Below are 13,466 nucleotides of genomic sequence, written 5' to 3' on the forward strand. Positions count from 1 at the left end.
GCACACCTTTGTTTGACACAAGGTGTCCAAGTATTTTGATTTCTTTTGCTCCAGAGAGACACTTTCTTGGATTAAGTCCCAGTCCGCCTTGTTCGAGACACTTCAGAACGGCCCTCAGTCTTTTTATATGTTCATCAAATGTCTCTGAGAACACTATAATAGAAGATTCTCCATCATCCATTCAAAAGTTGTTGGTGCTTTACACAAACCAAACGGAATTACTTTAAACTCATACAGGCCCTCGGGGGTGATGAATGCAGTTTTCTCACGATCAGCCTCATCTACTTCAATTTGCTAGTATCCTGTGTACATGTCCATGGTAGAGAAAAACTTAGCCTACTTCAGACAATCTAGTGTATCATCAATTGGTGGAAGAGGGTAAACATCCTTATTAGTTATCTTATTAAGCTTCCTGTAATCAACACAAAAGCGCCAACTGTCATCCTTTTTCCTGACGAGGACCACTGGTGACAACCATGGGCTCTGCGAAGGCTAAATGATGTCATTCTTCATCATTTTCTCTACCTCGTCACGAATTATTCGACGTTCCATTGCTGACACACGGTATGATCTCTGGTTTATTGGTTGATAGACTTCATGCTAGTGTGCTGTTTCACCATCGATTTGCCTAATTTGCTCTTCACCTGTGGATTGAAGCATTCAGTGAACTCTTGAAGAATGGCAAGTAGCTTCTTCTGTTGTTCCTTGGTGAAATCTGGTGATAGTCAAGCTGGAAGATCTTGTCTCCTAGTGGTAGCACTAATTTCACCCACAAACTCAGCATGGGAGGTTTCTATGATGCTCAGCTGTTCTTCAATTAACAGCTGAGCATTTGCTATGCACATGCGTCTTGGAAGGATCTGCGATTCTCAGCGACGGTTAACTATCCACAATCCACTGAATCCGTTCTTAATCAAGACGACAGAGCCTGGGATCACGAAGTTATTCTCCAGTGGTATGCTTCTCTTACGTTCCACTACAAGATCCATGGGTTGATGCATGGCATGATATGTAACAGTTACCTTTCTAGTGCTGACTGCAGGAATGATCTCTTCATCCAGTATACATAGTCTTCACACACTTGGCTGCGCATCTTCCTGTACACAGAATCTCATTATGTCTAGCATAATCTTCGAGTGACCACAATCTATAATTGCCTGAGAAACTTTCAAAAAGTCCCATCCGAGAATGTCATGACTACACTCTTGTAAGGCTATGAATTCTAAGGGCTGTATATGGCCACTTATACCCACATGAATGGTACATCTTCCTGTAGGTTTTACGTATTTCCCATTAGCCACCTTCAAAAGAGATGTTTTGTTGTCGACGAATACGGTTTTCCTGCAACTAGCTGCGGTACGTCTCCGAAATGACTGATGATGATGCTCCAGAGTCCACAAGAGCTTGGGCTAGTCGGCCATCCATGAGGATATGAACGTAGTTTCCTATCATTTTTGTAGTGATCGATGATGGAGGATTTTTCTCTTCAGTGGCCTCACCTCCAAGGAAGGTCGTACCCTTTAGTTTTCCAGGTTGCGGTGGCTAGGTGATCGGCTGGAGCTTCTAAACGATTATGGAGACCTTATCGGCGTGTTGGGGAGCATCCTCTCCAGCGGCAAGCTTACAGTGATGGTGACCTATGTTGTGCTACACCCACATCATCTTGTTCATCTTCGTCCTCCTGGAGTTGGCATTGGCTAAGATCGGTCTGCTTTCTTCTGGTGCGGGCGTCATCAGATAACCACCGCCTTTCTCAACAATATCGCACCACATGTCCCAGTCATCTGCAGTGGAGGCCTACTGGTTGGTTATCCTGGGTCCTCCAGACGTCAATCTTCTTTAGTGCCCAAACAGGTCCCTTATGCGGCATTGTAGGAACGTAACTCTGCCTGGGTCTTGACTTTTTCACCATTTCAAAGGGAAATGAAGGACGGGAGGTTGGGTTCAATGTCTGTTCCAATTTCTCTCGTATGACCTCTTGAAGCGTCTCAGTTTTTTGCTCGCTATGCTATCCAAGTGCCTTCTGAACTTCCTCTCTCTCTGTCTGATGAAGAACACTTGTGAAATCAGTTGCTGCCTCCATCACATACATTGATACGACTTTGTGAAGCCATTCAAACTTCTTGCGTGTAATTCTTTTTTGATGCATTATCTCGATATACTGGAACCATTTTATGAAACAGTCTGCTGTCGAGACCTCCTTCAGGACTAGGGCTTGATACATGTCCTCAGCAACACCCTTCATGAGATGTACGACCTTATCTTCCTCCTCCATTCTAGGATCCACTATTTTACACAGCTCCAAGACGTCTTGAATGTAGGATGCTGTAGTTTCTCATGGGCGCTGTGCCCTGAACTTTAATTTATCTTCAGCCTTGCACTTCTTTCATTGTGTGTCGCCGAAATACTTGCGCAGTTCTGCCTGGAATACCTCCCAGCTTGTGAACTTCTCCTCGTTGATCTCATACCATTGCTTGTCAGTGCACTCTGAGTAGAAAAATACGTTAGCCAAACAGACGGTGTCATCCCAATTTGGCTATATGCTTATATACCTTCAGCCACTTGTTTGGATCTTGGTCATTGTCACCAGGGAACGCAGAAGGATGTGTCATGTGGTGGCACACAGTTGCTATCATCGAAACGTCCTCTTCTTCTTCTGTCTCCGATAGATTGTGATCTGTTGAATATGGCTCGAACTTGGTTTCTCGCCATGTAAACGGGGGTCTGTCGTATCCTGATGGGAGCCACTGTGTCATCGATAATGTGCACTGTCACAAGTTCCAGTACCCAGTGTCTCCTCCAGAATAATGTCACATAGGAGAAGGTGTAATGAGATGAATGTCGAACACTAAATTCACTTAATGAAGGTTTATTCAGCACTTGCACATACAAGAGTGTGGAGCGAACTTCCTCCGGCCAGAACACATATAGTATATATACAGCTACAGAAAATTCCAGTACGATGACTCTTGACATTTGTGGATACTTCAAGAATGTACTTGAACCGTATATGGAAACTAAAATTGTACAATCCAGGTGAGTTTTGAACTCACGACCCTCTATGCAACAGTTTAGTATCATATCCCCTACACCATGGTGCTACTCAGTTTCTTCTGCGACAGTATTGTTACAGAACTCTGTCATCCATTTTTTGGTACATATACCATAAGTGAAAGTTTTGATGGAAGGAGAGGAGTTTGTATAGTAGGTCGGAGAGTGGAATGTATAAGATTTGCAGACGACATGGTTGTGATGGCAGAGAGTGCAAGAGAGAGAGGGAACAAATGTTAGATGATCTAAACAAAAAATTAGAAGAATATGGAATGAAGATTAACAAGAAGAAAACTAAAAGCATGGTAATTGGAGGAAAGGGGAGAAAATGCCGCATGAAAATAGGGGGAGAGGAAATAGAGCAAGTGAATAACTTCAATTACTTGGGAAGTGTAATAATGGATGATATGTATTGCTCAACAGAAATTAGGAAAAGAATTGCAATGGCAAAAGAAGGATTCAGGAGGAAACGGAAATTACTTTGTGGACCACTAAATGAAGATCTGAGGAAAATATTTGCCAAATGTTACATATGGAGCGTTGCACTATATGTTGCGGAGACCTGGACATTGAGGAAGGAAGATGAAGAGATGTGGATATGGAGAAGAATGGAAAAAGTGAAATGGGAAGACCGAGTAAGGAAGGAAGAAGTATTAAGAAGAGTTGGAGAAGAAAGAAACATGCTGTGAGTCATCAAAAAGAGAAAGCAGAACTGGATTGGACATTGTTTGAGGAGGGACTGTTTATTGAAGGAAGGAATAGAAGGAATGGTGGAGGGAAAAAAGGGAAGAGGAAAAAGAAGATATCAAATGCTGGACAATATCAAAGGAGACAAATATTCAGAAATGAAAATCCTGGCTATGGACAGACAAAAGTTAACCCATGACAAGACTTGCTGTAAGGCAGAATACCATACTACTACTACCACTACCACTGTAATTCAGGTCCTGGTACCTCTTCCACTTTAATGTTTTGAGTGCCAGTGTTGTTGTCTTGTACTGAATGGCTGGGAAAATACAGTCTAGTCTGGGATAGATGTCTTCAAAACTGTATGTTCATGTTTGTTGTGTGTGGTGTGTGCTTTGTCCTGTGGGGTTCTAGAAGAAATCATGACTTGGTTTGGAGTCTCATCTGGGAGCAGGGTCATCTTACCTTTTGAATCCTTTAGTTGTCTGTCTGATACCTTTAAAGATGACCAGCCTTGTCTTCTATATCTCTCAAACAAAATCCATGTTGGTGACTGTTTCTATCTGTTTCTTGTGTTGAGCTTCCTTCACTATGCATAACGTTTCACACTAGGCATCTGATCCCAGTATGTACATGTTGTGGAATCCTCTAGGGCTGGTCTTCTTTGCTGTTTCAGTCATTGCTCTTGTGAGTTTCTGGTAGTTTTCAACATCAGCTGGTATTCACCCTAAGCATTTGTCAAGATGGTTGAAGAGATTCTTCCAGTCTGCAATCTTAAAATGCCATCGCAGATGGGAATAGGACCAGATAAGAGGATGCTTATTGTTATTTTAATTACAGCTAGGCAGTTTTGGCTGTGTGGGAAGTCTCAGAGTATTCTGCAGGTCCCTTGCAGTGGTATGTTCTCATTGTTTTGCTTACAAAGCATAAATATGGATTGTATTTTTGGCTTCTACCTGCTGGTCAAATCGTAGAAATAGTTACCTTAGGTGTTGTGACTCGCCAATCTTTCAAAGTGCCGCCGCGCAGTTACGTGCGTTCTCTACATGCGGCGCTGTCTGCCAGCCATGCAGCAGCAGTGCCACCTAAGCGGCTAGCCAGCCAGCGGCCGTTAGACTTGGACTCAGTTATGATTTGACTGTTAAAGTGTACACACGTTTACTTGATCTGTGACTTTCATGTATTGCGTCTTCCTTGAAATATATTTGTTCAACTTGAAGTTATAACAATTGGCGACGAGTATGGGATTTTTTTTTCTATCGTTGACCCACATGTTTCCATGGCTACTTTAGAGCAACTATTGCAATGTCTCATAGAAAAGCAAACGCTTCTCACAAATGCGATTCGTCATTTCGCCGCGACATCAAATGCTCTCTCGTCGTTGTCTCAACCTACTTTTCCTTCTTACAACGAGATGGCAGAAGACTGGTCTGATTATGAGAAACGTCTTCTACAGCACTTCTTGGCATTTCATGTTGCAGACGAACAAACATGCAAGTCTCTGTTCCTTTCATGGATTTCACCTCAAATGTATCGGTTGTTGTCACAATTGGCTCCTTTGAAAGATCCTGCGTCTTTGTCCTTTGCTGAAATGTGCTCACTTCTGTCCATCTATTTTCAAAAGCAAATGCGTGTGGTAGCCTCTCGTGTTGCCTTTTATCATTGTCAAAAACAACTAAATCAATCCCATCGCACTTGGGCTGCTGAACTTCACGGACTCAGTAGAAAGTGTCAGTTTGTTACTGAAATTTACAAAGAATCCTACGCCGATTCCATGGTATGGGATGCTATTATGTGATCAGCGCCCACAAAGAAGTTAGGCAACGTGCCCTTCAGTTGGCAAATCTGACTCTAGATGAAGTCCTATCCATCACTCAGTCTTTTGAAATTTCTCGTGCCGCTGGAGCGCAAATAGAGGCATGGGGCGACGTCGAGGAAATACAACCTCTGTGCGATGTTGACGAAGCGTGTGGCGTATCCCCGCCGGCCGACGTGGCCGCAGTATGCTTCCAAGTGCAGCCTCGGCCTAACCGTAAACTAACCTCTAAGAAACTGCAGCAAAACCCATGGCAACTTCCTTCATGTCCGCGGTGTTTAATGGAGCATTCACGAGTAGATTGTCCTCAACGTTGGGCCGTGTGTCACAAAAAAAAAAAAAAAAAAAAAAAAAAAAAGTCCTGTGTCATCCGTTTGCAAATCTGACCGCATAATACATGATGTTCATGAACATGATGCTGATTCTGATTCTGTTTTGTCTGTCACTGTCCATATACTTGGTCGAGATGTTCGCATGCAGGTGGATACTGGTTCTGCTGCCACTATCATCAATTCTCAGATGTATCTTCAGTTGGGTTCTCCAATCCTGTCACCACTCACTAGGCAATTACAGACTTACAATAAACAGATGATTTCTCTCTTGGGACAATTTGATGCTGAGGTATCTTACAAATCTGTCGTTCGCACTGTTCCCATATTTGTGGTTGGTCATAGTAACGGAAAGAATCTTTTTGGTTATGATGCCTTTCGCGTTTTTGGGTTCTCCATAGATGACTCTGTCAATATTGTCTCTGATGGTATTCCTCATGCTCAATTGGATTCCTTGTCGGCGACATTTTCGTCCATTTTTTTCTCCTGGGTTAGGCCGTGCAAAGGACTTTGAAGCTCATATCACACTCAAACCCACTGCTTGGCCTAAGTTTTTTCGGGCTCAGCCCATTCCTGTGGCCCTTCGTGATCAGGTCAAATGGGAGCTGGATCATCTCACTGCTTCAGGGGTCTTGCTTCCTGTCACTTCCAGAGAGTGGTCCTCTCCTGTTGTCGTCATTGGTAAGCCAAATTGTGATATTCGTCTCTGTGGTGATTTCAAAACCACTGTAAATGCTCAATGCCTTATTGACCCTTACCCTATGCCTCGACCTGAAGAACTGTTCACTGAAGAACTGTTCACTAAACTTGCTGGAGGCCAGTATTTTTCTAAACTTGACCTGTCAGAAGCTTATCATCAACTTCCTCTCAACTCTGCTTCCCGGCAGTTTCTGGTCCTTAACACGTCTTTCAGCCTCTATCAATACTAACGATTGCCGTTCTAAGGAACTGCAGGTCTTCTTGGGGAAAATAGCATACTATCACAAGTTTTTACCATCCCCTGTTTCAGTGGCTCATCCGTTGCATCGCCTGTTGGATAAAAACGTGCCTTTTCACTGGTCCGCGTCATGCGATGCGGTTTTCCAGAAATTGAAGACTATGCTGAAACAGGCCCCGTGCCTGGCTACTTATCGACCTGGCCAACATCTTGTTCTTGCCACAGATGTCTCTCAATACGTGGTCGGTGCAGTCCTTGTGCACAGTTTTTCTGACGGTTCTGAACAACCCATTGCTTATGCCTCCAAAACGCTCACGGATGCCCAACAAAAGTATTCTTATATTGAAAAAGAATCTTTGCCACTATTTATGCTCTTCATAAGTTTGGTGTTTTTCTCTATGGATCCAAATTTCATCTTGTTACGGATCACAAACCACTTGTTTCCTTGTTTCATCCGTCAACGTCACTTCCCGACAAGGCTGCACACCACCTCCAGTGTTGGGGTCTTTACTTGTCTCGTTTCAATTATGAGATTCATTTCCGGCCAACAGCTCAACATGCGAATGCTGATGCACTGTCTCGCCTTCCCATGGGTCCTGATCTGGCATTCAATAGGGACAAACTTTTGTGTTTCCACATGGATGTTGCTGAGCAATGGGTTGTGGGTGGGTTCCCCATCACCGGGGACCAGCTGGTGGCTGCTAGGGGTTCTGACCCTACCCTCTCCCGGTTTTTACGCTGTATTCAGAAGGATTGGCCAGATCGTCCTTCCGCTAAGATCCATTGCGGAACTACTACACTTTGCGTTACCGCCTCACAGCTAGGGATGGTGGCCACTTCACCACCTTCGGCTCTACCTGTCTCTCAGGATACTGGAGTCTCTCCTTTCCACCAAAAATGCTTTGCCGCGTGTTGTGGTACTTGCGTCTTTGCGTGCTTCGGTCTTGTGCCTCCTTCATCAAGGTCACTGGGGTGTCTCTCGCACAAAATCTCTGGCGCACTGTCACGTGTACTGGCCCGACTCTGAAATCGCACTCATGGTCAGCGGCCCTTGTGTGTCACAGGCCGCCGCCCCAAAGTCATCTTTGTCACCTTGGCCTTCGCCTGAGAAGCCCTGGGAGTGTATTCATGCTGACTTCGCGGGACCTTTTTTAGGTACTTATTGGCTTCTCGTTATTGACGCCTACTCTAACTTTCCTTTCATTGTCCGTTGCACGTCGCCTACCACCGTGGCAACCACCAATGCTCTAGCTCGCATTTTCTCTTTCGAAGGCCTTCCCTCTACTCTTGTTACTGATAATGGTCCGCAATTTGCCTCTTCCGATTTTGCAGATTTTTGTGCCCATCACGGCGTCATGCATGTCACAGCCCCTCCGTTCCATCCACAGTCAAACAATGAGGCTGGACGACTTGTCCGCACATTTAAAGCTCAGATGAGGGAACTCCTGACTTCTTCTGCTGCTGATGATGCGCTTTTCCAATTTCTGGCTTCTTACCGTTTCAGCCCCATGGGCGACCACTGCCCGGCTGAGCTCTTACATGGCCAACAGCCCCGCACGCTTCTTCATCTTCTGTGGCCTTCCACGTCATGGCCGCAGGTGCCTTCGCTTGGCCGGTTCACACCCAACGGCCTTGTATGGGTACGGGGATATGGCAGGCGACCAAAATGGAGTCCTGACCGCATCTTACGACACCGTGGCCGACGCCTGTATGAAATCCAGACGGACATGGCATTCGGACCAGCTTCGGCCTCGTGTGCCAGCAACGCCTGTTCTGGATGCCACTTCACCACCTTCGGCTCTACCTGTCTCTCGGGATATTGGAGTCTCTCATTGCTCACAACGCACTCCTCTCACCATCATATCGGTGCCAGCACAAGAACTGACGCCACCAGGAGACGTGCCCATGCATGAACCAGATGACCGTCATCTGTCAGAGCAACTCTACTCGCCTCCTTCTCCTATGGACGCGGACGCATCACCCATGTCTCCTGTTATAACAACCGGACTTGCCGCAACGGGCAGGTTAGTGCACGGGGCCGCAGCAGATTCGACCCCCACGTCTCCTGTCATCTCGACCCGTTATCATCGGGGACACTTCCATCCATACAGGAAGCCTCCTCCTTGAGACTTTACGGCCAGTCAAACAACACCTCCATCAAGACCTGTGCAAAAAATTGAAAGGGGGAAAAGTGTTATGACTCGCTGATCTTTCAAAGTGCCGCTGCGCAGTTACGCACGTCCTCTACATGTGGCGCTGTCTGTCAGCCATGCAGCAGCAGCGCCATCTAAGTGGCCAGCCACCCAGCGGCCGCTAGACTTGGACTGAGTTATGATTTGACTGTTAAAGTGTACACACATCTTACTCTGTTTACTTGATCTGTGACTTTCACGTATTGCGTCTTCCTCAAAATATATTTGTTCAATTTGAAGTTATAACATTAGGCCCTGTTAGTTAGTGTTTTGCTGTTGATATTGTTGGGCCTATCTTTCCATTGTGTGTAATGACTGTTGAAGCCTCCCCACATAGATTGTTAAGTGGGGCAGTAGAGGCAGGTTTCAGGTGTCCAGTTCGGGGTGGGGTTTTTATATATATAACTGATAGTTATTTCTCCTTGTTTGATGATAAACTCATGAGTGTTGTTGGTGATGGCTGTCTTAACCAGTTGGGTACATTCTACGGAGAAGCAAACATATTAGCAACTCCATACATTTTGTGATATGTGCCTTTGAACAAGAGAGAAGGACCAATTAAATTTTCTGTAGTGTCGGGTGCCGTGTGCTTTAGTCAGGCGATCCGAATGTTGTCTGGCAACCAGTTTCTTCAGCTCTTTATCATCACCCAGGGTGCACTGAGTGGGGCAAGTTGACATCGTAGTTCCGTACGGGTACTGAAAGGTTATATACGAGTTGTACAGAAACAGGACTGCAGTTGTATGGTTGAAGGACATGAAAGGAAAGCAGTGGTTGAAAATAGAATGAGACAGGGTTGTAGTCTTATCCACAAAGTTATTCAGTGTTTGCATTGAGCAACTTGTTAAGGAAACTAAGGAGAAATTTTGGAAAGGTATTGAAATTTAGAGAGGAGGGATAGAACTTTATAGACTGCTGACAGCATTGTAATTCCATCCAAAATGGCAAAAGACTAGGGAGAATGGAATGGAAAGTGCCTCGAAATGAAATTGTAAAAGGAACACCGATAAAAGTGAAATGAGGGTAATTGAATGTAATCAGTTTAGGTGGTGATGAGGGAAATGGAGTAGTTAATGAGACCCTAAAAGTAATTGATGAGTTTTGTTATTGGGACAGCAAAATAACTAATGGTGGATGAAGTGAAGAGATTATAAACTTCAGGCTGGCTATAGAGACAAAAGTATTTCTAGAAAAGAAGTTTGTTAATACTGAATTTAGGAAGTATTTTCAGAAAGTATTTTTCTGGACTGTAGCCTCATACTGAAATGGAATGTGGATGATAAACAGTCGAGACAAGTAGAGAACAGAAGCTTTTGAAATGTGGTGCTAAACAAGGATGCCTGAGACTGGGTGTGTGTATCAAATGAGAATGTCCCGAATTGAGTTGGACAAAAAAGAAATTCATGACACAAATGGACTAAAAGAAGGATGTAGATGATAAGACACATTCCGAGGAATCAAGGAATCACCAGTTCAGTATTGGAGGGAAGTGGTGGGAGGAGGGGGGGGGGGGGGAGGTAAAGCTGCAGGAGAGACTGAGGCTTGACTACTGTTACCAGGTAGGCAGCAGTTGTGATCCAAAAATGAAGAGGCTTGCACACAATAGACTAGGAGGAGAGCTGCAGCAAACCAGTCTTTGGACTGAAAATGAGGAGAAGAAGATAACGTTGATTTCGATGTTTTTTCTTTGAAGAATCGATATTTCTGATATATAGGAGAACTCCAGTTATCTGAATTAATTGGGGCCAGATAAATTCAGATAATAAAAAATTCAGATATTTTTTTATTTTTTTATTTTTTATTTATTTATGTTTTGAAAAGTCTACTATAATTACATACTTTGTAGAAAATGGGAGAAAAAATATTTTTAAAGAAAAAGAGGTTTTAATTGATTAAAATGAAAATGCAACACTTTTACGTAGATGTTATATAGCAAACTGTACAGTACAGGTGCTGAAAGTCATTGCTTGCTCGGTCAAAGTAAGCCACTTGACCGTCTTCATCTGTTCTCGGGCAGCCAAATCAAGCATCTGCTTGACAGTCAGAAGTTGCTTCTGGTCACAGTCAGTCATGCTCCATCAATTTCAACGCAGTTTTGAAGCTGGCAAACATTTCATTCGTTGATGGTCCCGTGTCTGCTTCAACTTAGTCATTAAGGTCATCTTCTTGCTCAACACTTGCTTCTCTCTCACTTTCAATAAGTTCATCATCATCATTTAGAATTTGAAACCCAGGATCTGACAAATCACATGCCATCCATTCTCCTGTATTTTCAGCACTAACACTGAACGTTAAGGAATTTTTAAAAGAATGTTTCTTAATTCCTCAAATCACATGTCATCCTCATCTTCTCTTCCATTTGCTTTTCTGGAGCTTCTTTTTCCTTTTTCTCCTTTTTTTCTTCTTCAGTTGATATGCCTTTCAACTTGTTCCACGCACATTTTAATAATTAGCTCAGAACTTCCACCACCATGTAAGCAAAAATTTCTTATTTATTTTTTGGTGGTTACCGAGCACATGTTCATCTTTGCTCTCTAGCAAAAGTTTCCCTCTGTAATATCGTTTCATAGTTTCGATAACAGACTGGTCTAGTGGTTGCAACAAGCTTGTCATGTTTCGTAGTAAACAGATTGTTATAAACTGTCCATTCCCTCTTCCTATCAATTCTCTGGTAGGATGAGTTGGTGCATTACCATCAATCAAAAGCACTTTATTGCCTTATCTTCCAAGAGGTTTTTGTTGCTTTTTCACATCAGGGGTAAAAATTTCATTGTACCACTCAGTAAACAATATTGCAGTCATCCAAGCCTTGTGTTGGTTTTTATAAAAAAAAAAAAAAAATGCTCTCGGGCTTTTTGACTTCCCTATCAACAAAGCAGGTGTCTTATGGCTTCCCGTAGTGTTTGCACAGGTAAGCACCATAACACGGTCTTTACTAACGTTGTTGCGGAACACTACACTCTCTTTTAGATGCTAAAGTGGTTTTAGGCAGAGCCTTCCAAACAAGACTGGTTTCTTCAGCATTGTACAAAAGCTTAGTATCATAGGAGTCTGCTACAACCTTAAATTTTTCAGTTAAATCTGCTGTAGCTTTGGAGTCTGCTGATAACTTCTCGACACTTAAATGTAATTCAAGGACACAGTGCGTGCACTTAAAATTTCTTAGCCAGACATTACTTGCTTTAAAGAATGGACAACCAATCTTCTGACCTAACTTTTTCACAAAGAATCTGACCCGAAATTGGGTTTTCCATAGAACATTGTTGCAAAAACCACCTGAAAAGAGCACCTTCTGAATTTTTGTTTGATGCCACCTTCATTGGTTTTTTTGAAGAACTACCATTTTCATTTTCAAGCATTGGCACAAAGTTTAAAAGTGTAGGTTTGCTCCTTTTCGTGTCGTTGTTTGTCCAACAATGTACATCTCAGTCAACTGTTTACCCGTATCTCCTTTATCGGATTGTTCTACAATTTTTACTTTATACGCTAACAATAACCATGGTGAACAACAAAATGCACTCAAAAACAAAACAATGTGTATAGTCAGCAGGTCCATGACACAGACTGACCAGAAATCAGAAGAAACAGTAACCGGTGGGCCGAGCCGGGCTGGCCACCTGGTGACAGTGACACGTCGTCCCAGTAATGTTCACTCTGTGCCTACACTAATTTCACAGGAGGAAGGAGAATAGCGCATGTGGACAGAATCATTATTTTGCGATTTGGATAATGGTGATTCGGAGAGCCGAAGTTCAGATAACTGGAGTTCTACTGTATATATATCTCTCGTTCTATAATGTACAACTTGCCAATCGTTTAGAGTGGATCCTCACCTGAGACACATACTCGAATGGCCATTTCCCATGTGTAATTTGTCTGCTAACTCATGTCCCATCAGGGCGCAAGAACGACTGGCAGCTTTTTAAAGCTGCTCTTCACTGGCAACTGTCGACGAACGACATTTCCACAGCAGTGACAATCAGGAAGAGTACTTTACAATGTTATCCTTGCCACTGCAGAATGATCCATCCCCTGAACCTCTTCCCTGCTACATGTCCCAGTCCCCTGGTAGACTTACGAACGCCACAATGTAGTTTGCTTGCAGATATATCCTCTCCGTGTCTTTAAACATCATCCCACAAAGGAGAACTGTTGCGTGCAAAGTGTCATCGCATTATCAGAGAGTGCAAAAGTGCTAGTTCAATCTCTTGTACTAACTCTTTTAAACGTTTTACTTCCCCTTCTCTTGTTCGGGGTAATCTGTGTCAGATTCCTGGAAACGAGATAGATCTCCGGATTTGTGGCCTGACTGTACTGAATGATGTCATTGTAGATCCTGTCAATATTTCCAACACTCTGGCCAATACTTTGAAGAGATGTCGAGTTCCGCCCATTACCATCCTGCAATCCTACCTCGCAAACAGGCTCGGGAGGTACCTTTCCTCTCGCAGAAC

This window comes from Schistocerca cancellata, chromosome 6, assembly GCF_023864275.1.
Source record: "Schistocerca cancellata isolate TAMUIC-IGC-003103 chromosome 6, iqSchCanc2.1, whole genome shotgun sequence".
NCBI lineage: Eukaryota > Metazoa > Arthropoda > Insecta > Orthoptera > Acrididae > Schistocerca > Schistocerca cancellata.